Here is a 13969-nt window from a genome sequence, read left to right on the forward strand (position 1 = left end):
CTGCAAGGCCTGTGGAAGTGAGTGACATCATAGCACTGTAGTTCTGAGGGTTCAAGATGGATGCAACAATCTCCTGTTGCTTCTATGAAGGCCGTAATAGACGACATCACCAAACAGCTCCATAGTCACATACACAGCAAAGGAGAGATGTTGTTTACACCTAGTGATGTCAGTGGTATTGAGTGACATCACAGCACAGTGCTAAGGCTCCTGGGCCTGGACACAGCAGCGGCTGCAATATCTCAACGGAGAATACGTTTATATCTATGTGTGTGTGTGCGCATATATATATATATATATATATATATATATATATATATATATATATTTCTCCGCCGAAATCACTTTTAAACCCATTTCCACCTTTTTTTCCCTTCTCTTCCTCTTACTTTTTTTTCACGTTTTTTTACGTTTTTCTCCTTTTCGCCTCTTTTCTGGGCGTATTATTCTTCTTTTTCTTCTTTTTTTTCGTCTAATGCATACCCCATCAGTGCAGCAATGCTTATTCAATACCGCCAGCAGATGGAGACACTGGGGGATAATTTTCTAAGGATTTATACTGATTTTTCCTGTCTGAATTTGTCGCACAGAAAGTTGCAGGCCAAATATGTGTGACATTTCTGCGACTTTAGCTTCTAGAGCATTTTTACAACATTATACATAGGTGCTGAATACATAAAAAGCGACTGTTCAGCGACAGACAAGTCGCATCGGCTGAAAGTAGGCCAGAATGTCAGTCCATGTTGGAGCAGGTTTAGATACAGTCTAAAGCATAGATCTCAAAGTCTGTGCACAGAATTTAGCAAGGGCCTCGCACCTTCTGATGCATCAGGTAGGTGCACAATAGCATAGCCTAACCCTCTGTACTTTGGTCTATATTGATGCGGGACATAGACAGCCAGCTGATGACCAATCCATTAGTGCAATGGATGGCTGGAAGCATTTGTCTTTGCCTTTGCAATACCACAGAAGCAATGCATGGTCAATGTACAGCAATGACACACCTGTGTGAACAGCCAGGAGACCCCCCCCCCCATGTTATGTTACATAGTTACATAGTTAGTACGGTCGAAAAAAGACATATGTCCATCACGTTCAACCAGGGAATTAAGGGGTAGGGGTGTGGCGCGATATTGGGGAAGGGATGAGATTTTATATTTCTTCATAAGCATTAATCTTATTTTGTCAATTAGGAACATTCAGCACCCACCCGCTATCAAGGCAGCTGCCTATCATGTCATGCCCTACCTGCACAGGTGTGCTGGCTACTCAAATGATCCAATTAAGGAGGCCATTTAGTCAGCAGCAGCAGAAGTCCTGTGCCTGGACGCTCCAACAGGGGCCAGACACAAGCAGAAGCAGAAGCAGCAGAAGCAGCAGCAGCACCACCTTTTGTTTTTTGGCTGCGGCAGCAGCAAGGCCCACAGGGCTGGCTAGCTGGCTAGCCAGCAAGCAGGTAGCAATGAAAGTAGGAATCTTTCTTTTTAACCCTGTAAGGGGGTGGTGCACTGTACCCGAAGATACTGCCATATCGGGTCAATGCATAGGGCGACGGAAGCAAGCTTCGAAATCGGCCCCCGTTCTCAAAAATCCATTTAATATATGGTCCCCAGATAGGGGACGTATCAGATATTAAACTGATAAGAACAGATACTACACTTGATCTTAGCCAAAAGGCCGAGAAGCGATAACCGTGAAAGGGGCGGGCCCAACAAGGTCCCCTTCATGGGCACTATCACTGCTTGCTGTCAGGGAGGCTGCCAGACAATTTTCCATGCACACTCTGGGCTGGGGGGCAGTCAACCACCAGTACACACAGCAGAACCTAAACCCATACCATTATTGCTAAGCAGCAAGACAGGGGCCCATTGCACTCCCACGGGGCCTTTTTAAATGCAATCCATAACCCGGATTTGCCAGGAACCCTTCTTACTCCTCCTACTTGCATGTGACACTGGGCTTAGGATCTGCATAGGAAACACACACACAAGCACACACCTACCTTTGTTGCCTGCAGATGCCTCCTTGGCTGTCCCCAAACGGTATCAAACCAACACCCACGGGAAGCTGTAAGCATAGAGGACATGCCTGCACCCCATTGGACTTACCTGTGTGGGTTAAATCCGGGTTATTTGACAACCTATGGCGGTGATGGTTCTGCTCAGGCAGAGCAGTGCTGATGCTCCTCATAAAGCTGTCGCTGCTGTGAAGGTTCTAGGTGACATCACAAATCCCTTTGGTTACATACACAACAAAGCTGGGTTGTTGTTGTTTACACTCTGCAAGGCCTGTGGAAGTGAGTGACATCATAGCACTGTAGTTCTGAGGGTTCAAGATGGATGCAACAATCTCCTGTTGCTTCTATGAAGGCCGTAATAGACGACATCACCAAACAGCTCCATAGTCACATACACAGCAAAGGAGAGATGTTGTTTACACCTAGTGATGTCAGTGGTATTGAGTGACATCACAGCACAGTGCTAAGGCTCCTGGGCCTGGACACAGCAGCGGCTGCAATATCTCAACGGAGAATACGTTTATATCTATGTGTGTGTGTGCGCATATATATATATATATATATATATATATATATATATATATATTTCTCCGCCGAAATCACTTTTAAACCCATTTCCACCTTTTTTTCCCTTTTCTTCCTCTTACTTTTTTTTCACGTTTTTTTACGTTTTTCTCCTTTTCGCCTCTTTTCTGGGCGTATTATTCTTCTTTTTCTTCTTTTTTTTCGTCTAATGCATACCCCATCAGTGCAGCAATGCTTATTCAATACCGCCAGCAGATGGAGACACTGGGGGATAATTTTCTAAGGATTTATACTGATTTTTCCTGTCTGAATTTGTCGCACAGAAAGTTGCAGGCCAAATATGTGTGACATTTCTGCGACTTTAGCTTCTAGAGCATTTTTACAACATTATACATAGGTGCTGAATACATAAAAAGCGACTGTTCAGCGACAGACAAGTCGCATCGGCTGAAAGTAGGCCAGAATGTCAGTCCATGTTGGAGCAGGTTTAGATACAGTCTAAAGCATAGATCTCAAAGTCTGTGCACAGAATTTAGCAAGGGCCTCGCACCTTCTGATGCATCAGGTAGGTGCACAATAGCATAGCCTAACCCTCTGTACTTTGGTCTATATTGATGCGGGACATAGACAGCCAGCTGATGACCAATCCATTAGTGCAATGGATGGCTGGAAGCATTTGTCTTTGCCTTTGCAATACCACAGAAGCAATGCATGGTCAATGTACAGCAATGACACACCTGTGTGAACAGCCAGGAGACCCCCCCCCCCCATGTTATGTTACATAGTTACATAGTTAGTACGGTCGAAAAAAGACATATGTCCATCACGTTCAACCAGGGAATTAAGGGGTAGGGGTGTGGCGCGATATTGGGGAAGGGATGAGATTTTATATTTCTTCATAAGCATTAATCTTATTTTGTCAATTAGGAACATTCAGCACCCACCCGCTATCAAGGCAGCTGCCTATCATGTCATGCCCTACCTGCACAGGTGTGCTGGCTACTCAAATGATCCAATTAAGGAGGCCATTTAGTCAGCAGCAGCAGAAGTCCTGTGCCTGGACGCTCCAACAGGGGCCAGACACAAGCAGAAGCAGAAGCAGCAGAAGCAGCAGCAGCACCACCTTTTGTTTTTTGGCTGCAGCAGCAGCAAGGCCCACAGGGCTGGCTAGCTGGCTAGCCAGCAAGCAGGTAGCAATGAAAGTAGGAATCTTTCTTTTTAACCCTGTAAGGGGGTGGTGCACTGTACCCGAAGATACTGCCATATCGGGTCAATGCATAGGGCGACGGAAGCAAGCTTCGAAATCGGCCCCCGTTCTCAAAAATCCATTTAATATATGGTCCCCAGATAGGGGACGTATCAGATATTAAACTGATAAGAACAGATACTACACTTGATCTTAGCCAAAAGGCCGAGAAGCGATAACCGTGAAAGGGGCGGGCCCAACAAGGTCCCCTTCATGGGCACTATCACTGCTTGCTGTCAGGGAGGCTGCCAGACAATTTTCCATGCACACTCTGGGCTGGGGGGCAGTCAACCACCAGTACACACAGCAGAACCTAAACCCATACCATTATTGCTAAGCAGCAAGACAGGGGCCCATTGCACTCCCACGGGGCCTTTTTAAATGCAATCCATAACCCGGATTTGCCAGGAACCCTTCTTACTCCTCCTACTTGCATGTGACACTGGGCTTAGGATCTGCATAGGAAACACACACACAAGCACACACCTACCTTTGTTGCCTGCAGATGCCTCCTTGGCTGTCCCCAAACGGTATCAAACCAACACCCACGGGAAGCTGTAAGCATAGAGGACATGCCTGCACCCCATTGGACTTACCTGTGTGGGTTAAATCCGGGTTATTTGACAACCTATGGCGGTGATGGTTCTGCTCAGGCAGAGCAGTGCTGATGCTCCTCATAAAGCTGTCGCTGCTGTGAAGGTTCTAGGTGACATCACAAATCCCTTTGGTTACATACACAACAAAGCTGGGTTGTTGTTGTTTACACTCTGCAAGGCCTGTGGAAGTGAGTGACATCATAGCACTGTAGTTCTGAGGGTTCAAGATGGATGCAACAATCTCCTGTTGCTTCTATGAAGGCCGTAATAGACGACATCACCAAACAGCTCCATAGTCACATACACAGCAAAGGAGAGATGTTGTTTACACCTAGTGATGTCAGTGGTATTGAGTGACATCACAGCACAGTGCTAAGGCTCCTGGGCCTGGACACAGCAGCGGCTGCAATATCTCAACGGAGAATACGTTTATATCTATGTGTGTGTGTGCGCATATATATATATATATATATATATATATATATATATATATTTCTCCGCCGAAATCACTTTTAAACCCATTTCCACCTTTTTTTCCCTTCTCTTCCTCTTACTTTTTTTTCACGTTTTTTTACGTTTTTCTCCTTTTCGCCTCTTTTCTGGGCGTATTATTCTTCTTTTTCTTCTTTTTTTTCGTCTAATGCATACCCCATCAGTGCAGCAATGCTTATTCAATACCGCCAGCAGATGGAGACACTGGGGGATAATTTTCTAAGGATTTATACTGATTTTTCCTGTCTGAATTTGTCGCACAGAAAGTTGCAGGCCAAATATGTGTGACATTTCTGCGACTTTAGCTTCTAGAGCATTTTTACAACATTATACATAGGTGCTGAATACATAAAAAGCGACTGTTCAGCGACAGACAAGTCGCATCGGCTGAAAGTAGGCCAGAATGTCAGTCCATGTTGGAGCAGGTTTAGATACAGTCTAAAGCATAGATCTCAAAGTCTGTGCACAGAATTTAGCAAGGGCCTCGCACCTTCTGATGCATCAGGTAGGTGCACAATAGCATAGCCTAACCCTCTGTACTTTGGTCTATATTGATGCGGGACATAGACAGCCAGCTGATGACCAATCCATTAGTGCAATGGATGGCTGGAAGCATTTGTCTTTGCCTTTGCAATACCACAGAAGCAATGCATGGTCAATGTACAGCAATGACACACCTGTGTGAACAGCCAGGAGACCCCCCCCCCATGTTATGTTACATAGTTACATAGTTAGTACGGTCGAAAAAAGACATATGTCCATCACGTTCAACCAGGGAATTAAGGGGTAGGGGTGTGGCGCGATATTGGGGAAGGGATGAGATTTTATATTTCTTCATAAGCATTAATCTTATTTTGTCAATTAGGAACATTCAGCACCCACCCGCTATCAAGGCAGCTGCCTATCATGTCATGCCCTACCTGCACAGGTGTGCTGGCTACTCAAATGATCCAATTAAGGAGGCCATTTAGTCAGCAGCAGCAGAAGTCCTGTGCCTGGACGCTCCAACAGGGGCCAGACACAAGCAGAAGCAGAAGCAGCAGAAGCAGCAGCAGCACCACCTTTTGTTTTTTGGCTGCAGCAGCAGCAAGGCCCACAGGGCTGGCTAGCTGGCTAGCCAGCAAGCAGGTAGCAATGAAAGTAGGAATCTTTCTTTTTAACCCTGTAAGGGGGTGGTGCACTGTACCCGAAGATACTGCCATATCGGGTCAATGCATAGGGCGACGGAAGCAAGCTTCGAAATCGGCCCCCGTTCTCAAAAATCCATTTAATATATGGTCCCCAGATAGGGGACGTATCAGATATTAAACTGATAAGAACAGATACTACACTTGATCTTAGCCAAAAGGCCGAGAAGCGATAACCGTGAAAGGGGCGGGCCCAACAAGGTCCCCTTCATGGGCACTATCACTGCTTGCTGTCAGGGAGGCTGCCAGACAATTTTCCATGCACACTCTGGGCTGGGGGGCAGTCAACCACCAGTACACACAGCAGAACCTAAACCCATACCATTATTGCTAAGCAGCAAGACAGGGGCCCATTGCACTCCCACGGGGCCTTTTTAAATGCAATCCATAACCCGGATTTGCCAGGAACCCTTCTTACTCCTCCTACTTGCATGTGACACTGGGCTTAGGATCTGCATAGGAAACACACACACAAGCACACACCTACCTTTGTTGCCTGCAGATGCCTCCTTGGCTGTCCCCAAACGGTATCAAACCAACACCCACGGGAAGCTGTAAGCATAGAGGACATGCCTGCACCCCATTGGACTTACCTGTGTGGGTTAAATCCGGGTTATTTGACAACCTATGGCGGTGATGGTTCTGCTCAGGCAGAGCAGTGCTGATGCTCCTCATAAAGCTGTCGCTGCTGTGAAGGTTCTAGGTGACATCACAAATCCCTTTGGTTACATACACAACAAAGCTGGGTTGTTGTTGTTTACACTCTGCAAGGCCTGTGGAAGTGAGTGACATCATAGCACTGTAGTTCTGAGGGTTCAAGATGGATGCAACAATCTCCTGTTGCTTCTATGAAGGCCGTAATAGACGACATCACCAAACAGCTCCATAGTCACATACACAGCAAAGGAGAGATGTTGTTTACACCTAGTGATGTCAGTGGTATTGAGTGACATCACAGCACAGTGCTAAGGCTCCTGGGCCTGGACACAGCAGCGGCTGCAATATCTCAACGGAGAATACGTTTATATCTATGTGTGTGTGTGCGCATATATATATATATATATATATATATATATATATATATATATATATTTCTCCGCCGAAATCACTTTTAAACCCATTTCCACCTTTTTTTCCCTTCTCTTCCTCTTACTTTTTTTTCACGTTTTTTTACGTTTTTCTCCTTTTCGCCTCTTTTCTGGGCGTATTATTCTTCTTTTTCTTCTTTTTTTTCGTCTAATGCATACCCCATCAGTGCAGCAATGCTTATTCAATACCGCCAGCAGATGGAGACACTGGGGGATAATTTTCTAAGGATTTATACTGATTTTTCCTGTCTGAATTTGTCGCACAGAAAGTTGCAGGCCAAATATGTGTGACATTTCTGCGACTTTAGCTTCTAGAGCATTTTTACAACATTATACATAGGTGCTGAATACATAAAAAGCGACTGTTCAGCGACAGACAAGTCGCATCGGCTGAAAGTAGGCCAGAATGTCAGTCCATGTTGGAGCAGGTTTAGATACAGTCTAAAGCATAGATCTCAAAGTCTGTGCACAGAATTTAGCAAGGGCCTCGCACCTTCTGATGCATCAGGTAGGTGCACAATAGCATAGCCTAACCCTCTGTACTTTGGTCTATATTGATGCGGGACATAGACAGCCAGCTGATGACCAATCCATTAGTGCAATGGATGGCTGGAAGCATTTGTCTTTGCCTTTGCAATACCACAGAAGCAATGCATGGTCAATGTACAGCAATGACACACCTGTGTGAACAGCCAGGAGACCCCCCCCCCCATGTTATGTTACATAGTTACATAGTTAGTACGGTCGAAAAAAGACATATGTCCATCACGTTCAACCAGGGAATTAAGGGGTAGGGGTGTGGCGCGATATTGGGGAAGGGATGAGATTTTATATTTCTTCATAAGCATTAATCTTATTTTGTCAATTAGGAACATTCAGCACCCACCCGCTATCAAGGCAGCTGCCTATCATGTCATGCCCTACCTGCACAGGTGTGCTGGCTACTCAAATGATCCAATTAAGGAGGCCATTTAGTCAGCAGCAGCAGAAGTCCTGTGCCTGGATGCTCCAACAGGGGCCAGACACAAGCAGAAGCAGAAGCAGCAGAAGCAGCAGCAGCACCACCTTTTGTTTTTTGGCTGCGGCAGCAGCAAGGCCCACAGGGCTGGCTAGCTGGCTAGCCAGCAAGCAGGTAGCAATGAAAGTAGGAATCTTTCTTTTTAACCCTGTAAGGGGGTGGTGCACTGTACCCAAAGATACTGCCATATCGGGTCAATGCATAGGGCGACGGAAGCAAGCTTCGAAATCGGCCCCCGTTCTCAAAAATCCATTTAATATATGGTGTCCAGATAGGGGACGTATCAGATATTAAACTGATAAGAACAGATACTACACTTGATCTTAGCCAAAAGGCCGAGAAGCGATAACCGTGAAAGGGGCGGGCCCAACAAGGTCCCCTTCATGGGCACTATCACTGCTTGCTGTCAGGGAGGCTGCCAGACAATTTTCCATGCACACTCTGGGCTGGGGGGCAGTCAACCACCAGTACACACAGCAGAACCTAAACCCATACCATTATTGCTAAGCAGCAAGACAGGGGCCCATTGCACTCCCACGGGGCCTTTTTAAATGCAATCCATAACCCGGATTTGCCAGGAACCCTTCTTACTCCTCCTACTTGCATGTGACACTGGGCTTAGGATCTGCATAGGAAACACACACACAAGCACACACCTACCTTTGTTGCCTGCAGATGCCTCCTTGGCTGTCCCCAAACGGTATCAAACCAACACCCACGGGAAGCTGTAAGCATAGAGGACATGCCTGCACCCCATTGGACTTACCTGTGTGGGTTAAATCCGGGTTATTTGACAACCTATGGCGGTGATGGTTCTGCTCAGGCAGAGCAGTGCTGATGCTCCTCATAAAGCTGTCGCTGCTGTGAAGGTTCTAGGTGACATCACAAATCCCTTTGGTTACATACACAACAAAGCTGGGTTGTTGTTGTTTACACTCTGCAAGGCCTGTGGAAGTGAGTGACATCATAGCACTGTAGTTCTGAGGGTTCAAGATGGATGCAACAATCTCCTGTTGCTTCTATGAAGGCCGTAATAGACGACATCACCAAACAGCTCCATAGTCACATACACAGCAAAGGAGAGATGTTGTTTACACCTAGTGATGTCAGTGGTATTGAGTGACATCACAGCACAGTGCTAAGGCTCCTGGGCCTGGACACAGCAGCGGCTGCAATATCTCAACGGAGAATACGTTTATATCTATGTGTGTGTGTGCGCATATATATATATATATATATATATATATATATATATATATTTCTCCGCCGAAATCACTTTTAAACCCATTTCCACCTTTTTTTCCCTTCTCTTCCTCTTACTTTTTTTTCACGTTTTTTTAAGTTTTTCTCCTTTTCGCCTCTTTTCTGGGCGTATTATTCTTCTTTTTCTTCTTTTTTTTCGTCTAATGCATACCCCATCAGTGCAGCAATGCTTATTCAATACCGCCAGCAGATGGAGACACTGGGGGATAATTTTCTAAGGATTTATACTGATTTTTCCTGTCTGAATTTGTCGCACAGAAAGTTGCAGGCCAAATATGTGTGACATTTCTGCGACTTTAGCTTCTAGAGCATTTTTACAACATTATACATAGGTGCTGAATACATAAAAAGCGACTGTTCAGCGACAGACAAGTCGCATCGGCTGAAAGTAGGCCAGAATGTCAGTCCATGTTGGAGCAGGTTTAGATACAGTCTAAAGCATAGATCTCAAAGTCTGTGCACAGAATTTAGCAAGGGCCTCGCACCTTCTGATGCATCAGGTAGGTGCACAATAGCATAGCCTAACCCTCTGTACTTTGGTCTATATTGATGCGGGACATAGACAGCCAGCTGATGACCAATCCATTAGTGCAATGGATGGCTGGAAGCATTTGTCTTTGCCTTTGCAATACCACAGAAGCAATGCATGGTCAATGTACAGCAATGACACACCTGTGTGAACAGCCAGGAGACCCCCCCCCATGTTATGTTACATAGTTACATAGTTAGTACGGTCGAAAAAAGACATATGTCCATCACGTTCAACCAGGGAATTAAGGGGTAGGGGTGTGGCGCGATATTGGGGAAGGGATGAGATTTTATATTTCTTCATAAGCATTAATCTTATTTTGTCAATTAGGAACATTCAGCACCCACCCGCTATCAAGGCAGCTGCCTATCATGTCATGCCCTACCTGCACAGGTGTGCTGGCTACTCAAATGATCCAATTAAGGAGGCCATTTAGTCAGCAGCAGCAGAAGTCCTGTGCCTGGACGCTCCAACAGGGGCCAGACACAAGCAGAAGCAGAAGCAGCAGAAGCAGCAGCAGCACCACCTTTTGTTTTTTGGCTGCAGCAGCAGCAAGGCCCACAGGGCTGGCTAGCTGGCTAGCCAGCAAGCAGGTAGCAATGAAAGTAGGAATCTTTCTTTTTAACCCTGTAAGGGGGTGGTGCACTGTACCCGAAGATACTGCCATATCGGGTCAATGCATAGGGCGACGGAAGCAAGCTTCGAAATCAGCCCCCGTTCTCAAAAATCCATTTAATATATGGTCCCCAGATAGGGGACGTATCAGATATTAAACTGATAAGAACAGATACTACACTTGATCTTAGCCAAAAGGCCGAGAAGCGATAACCGTGAAAGGGGCGGGCCCAACAAGGTCCCCTTCATGGGCACTATCACTGCTTGCTGTCAGGGAGGCTGCCAGACAATTTTCCATGCACACTCTGGGCTGGGGGGCAGTCAACCACCAGTACACACAGCAGAACCTAAACCCATACCATTATTGCTAAGCAGCAAGACAGGGGCCCATTGCACTCCCACGGGGCCTTTTTAAATGCAATCCATAACCCGGATTTGCCAGGAACCCTTCTTACTCCTCCTACTTGCATGTGACACTGGGCTTAGGATCTGCATAGGAAACACACACACAAGCACACACCTACCTTTGTTGCCTGCAGATGCCTCCTTGGCTGTCCCCAAACGGTATCAAACCAACACCCACGGGAAGCTGTAAGCATAGAGGACATGCCTGCACCCCATTGGACTTACCTGTGTGGGTTAAATCCGGGTTATTTGACAACCTATGGCGGTGATGGTTCTGCTCAGGCAGAGCAGTGCTGATGCTCCTCATAAAGCTGTCGCTGCTGTGAAGGTTCTAGGTGACATCACAAATCCCTTTGGTTACATACACAACAAAGCTGGGTTGTTGTTGTTTACACTCTGCAAGGCCTGTGGAAGTGAGTGACATCATAGCACTGTAGTTCTGAGGGTTCAAGATGGATGCAACAATCTCCTGTTGCTTCTATGAAGGCCGTAATAGACGACATCACCAAACAGCTCCATAGTCACATACACAGCAAAGGAGAGATGTTGTTTACACCTAGTGATGTCAGTGGTATTGAGTGACATCACAGCACAGTGCTAAGGCTCCTGGGCCTGGACACAGCAGCGGCTGCAATATCTCAACGGAGAATACGTTTATATCTATGTGTGTGTGTGCGCATATATATATATATATATATATATATATATATATATATATATATATATATTTCTCCGCCGAAATCACTTTTAAACCCATTTCCACCTTTTTTTCCCTTCTCTTCCTCTTACTTTTTTTTCACGTTTTTTTACGTTTTTCTCCTTTTCGCCTCTTTTCTGGGCGTATTATTCTTCTTTTTCTTCTTTTTTTTCGTCTAATGCATACCCCATCAGTGCAGCAATGCTTATTCAATACCGCCAGCAGATGGAGACACTGGGGGATAATTTTCTAAGGATTTATACTGATTTTTCCTGTCTGAATTTGTCGCACAGAAAGTTGCAGGCCAAATATGTGTGACATTTCTGCGACTTTAGCTTCTAGAGCATTTTTACAACATTATACATAGGTGCTGAATACATAAAAAGCGACTGTTCAGCGACAGACAAGTCGCATCGGCTGAAAGTAGGCCAGAATGTCAGTCCATGTTGGAGCAGGTTTAGATACAGTCTAAAGCATAGATCTCAAAGTCTGTGCACAGAATTTAGCAAGGGCCTCGCACCTTCTGATGCATCAGGTAGGTGCACAATAGCATAGCCTAACCCTCTGTACTTTGGTCTATATTGATGCGGGACATAGACAGCCAGCTGATGACCAATCCATTAGTGCAATGGATGGCTGGAAGCATTTGTCTTTGCCTTTGCAATACCACAGAAGCAATGCATGGTCAATGTACAGCAATGACACACCTGTGTGAACAGCCAGGAGACCCCCCCCCCCCCATGTTATGTTACATAGTTACATAGTTAGTACGGTCGAAAAAAGACATATGTCCATCACGTTCAACCAGGGAATTAAGGGGTAGGGGTGTGGCGCGATATTGGGGAAGGGATGAGATTTTATATTTCTTCATAAGCATTAATCTTATTTTGTCAATTAGGAACATTCAGCACCCACCCGCTATCAAGGCAGCTGCCTATCATGTCATGCCCTACCTGCACAGGTGTGCTGGCTACTCAAATGATCCAATTAAGGAGGCCATTTAGTCAGCAGCAGCAGAAGTCCTGTGCCTGGACGCTCCAACAGGGGCCAGACACAAGCAGAAGCAGAAGCAGCAGAAGCAGCAGCAGCACCACCTTTTGTTTTTTGGCTGCAGCAGCAGCAAGGCCCACAGGGCTGGCTAGCTGGCTAGACAGCAAGCAGGTAGCAATGAAAGTAGGAATCTTTCTTTTTAACCCTGTAAGGGGGTGGTGCACTGTACCCGAAGATACTGCCATATCGGGTCAATGCATAGGGCGACGGAAGCAAGCTTCGAAATCGGCCCCCGTTCTCAAAAATCCATTTAATATATGGTCCCCAGATAGGGGACGTATCAGATATTAAACTGATAAGAACAGATTTTTTTTTTTTTTTTTTTACGTTTTTATTAGTAAAGTGCAAAAACAAGAAATACATACAAGTAAACTTTCACTACTATTCAAAATGCATCATATTACATATCACATTATTGCATTCCAAAGACTAAAGTGCCAAAGTGAATTAGCTTTCTGGGCCCCCAGTCTCTTTTTGTCCAATAAATAGTAGACAAAAAGATCACTCAGTGCAAGTTTAAAACAGTCACTTTCACTAATCAAGTCTTTCTGGAAAACCAAAATATTGCGAGACTTCCATAAGGCATTCTTGACGGTATTCACAACAGTCCATATCACTCTCTCTGTATCTTTATTTTGACTCGTAAAATTCCCGAATAAAACAACTTCATGATTAAAAGTCTTTAGACCGGTAAGAAACATTAAAAGACTCGCCACACTTTTCCACACCTCTTGAGCATAAAAACAGTTCCAAAACACATGTAAGACTGTCTCTTCTCCTCCACAGCTTCCTCTTGGACATCTTGAAGTATTGCACAATCCCCGTCTGTGCTGAAAGTGTCTGGTAGGTACACACTCATGTGCTATTGACCATGCAAGATCTTTATTGCAATTCTCCAGATACGGTGCATTAACCATCCTCCACACTCTGTCACATTTTGTTTTAGAGAAGTTTAAAATCCCAGAGGTTTGCTCCGATCTCCTGAGCTCCATCTCTATTCTTTTGGGATGCTTGAGAATCTCAATGTCCATGTCTTTCAAGTTATACAGACGAATCACTTTCTCTAAAACCATATAGTGCTTTGGAGGTATGATTAAAACAGGGGATGTCTGAGGTAGGTGAATCCATTTTCTTTTTCTAAATATATCACCAGCAGCATACTTTAGATAAAATGTCCATTGTTTAGAGGATAAAACAGTCTTAAAACACATGCTAAAAAACTTCAGGTATAAAAAATTTTT

General features: G+C 45.1%; 5 non-coding genes and 1 pseudogene across 5 annotated transcripts; all 6 read right to left on the bottom strand.

Moving 5' to 3' along the window:
* Window positions 1-1498: 1498 nt before the first annotated feature.
* Window positions 1499-1689, bottom strand: LOC130331511 (U2 spliceosomal RNA). The gene has a single exon (XR_008874402.1). It is a non-coding gene; the product is annotated as a U2 spliceosomal RNA (small nuclear RNA).
* Window positions 1690-3774: 2085 nt separating this feature from the next.
* LOC130331513 (U2 spliceosomal RNA) lies at window positions 3775-3965 on the bottom strand. Its single transcript, XR_008874404.1, has one exon. It is a non-coding gene; the product is annotated as a U2 spliceosomal RNA (small nuclear RNA).
* A 2081-nt stretch (window positions 3966-6046) lies between these two features.
* LOC130331515 (U2 spliceosomal RNA) lies at window positions 6047-6237 on the bottom strand. Its single transcript, XR_008874405.1, has one exon. It is a non-coding gene; the product is annotated as a U2 spliceosomal RNA (small nuclear RNA).
* Window positions 6238-8325: 2088 nt separating this feature from the next.
* Window positions 8326-8516, bottom strand: LOC130331466 (U2 spliceosomal RNA). Its single transcript, XR_008874369.1, has one exon. It is a non-coding gene; the product is annotated as a U2 spliceosomal RNA (small nuclear RNA).
* A 2080-nt stretch (window positions 8517-10596) lies between these two features.
* On the bottom strand, window positions 10597-10787 carry LOC130331488 (U2 spliceosomal RNA). Its single transcript, XR_008874381.1, has one exon. It is a non-coding gene; the product is annotated as a U2 spliceosomal RNA (small nuclear RNA).
* A 2094-nt stretch (window positions 10788-12881) lies between these two features.
* LOC130331471 (U2 spliceosomal RNA) lies at window positions 12882-13087 on the bottom strand (annotated as a pseudogene).
* Window positions 13088-13969: the final 882 nt, after the last annotated feature.

The sequence above is a fragment of the Hyla sarda genome, unplaced genomic scaffold, assembly GCF_029499605.1.
Source record: "Hyla sarda isolate aHylSar1 unplaced genomic scaffold, aHylSar1.hap1 scaffold_350, whole genome shotgun sequence".
Lineage (NCBI taxonomy): Eukaryota > Metazoa > Chordata > Amphibia > Anura > Hylidae > Hyla > Hyla sarda.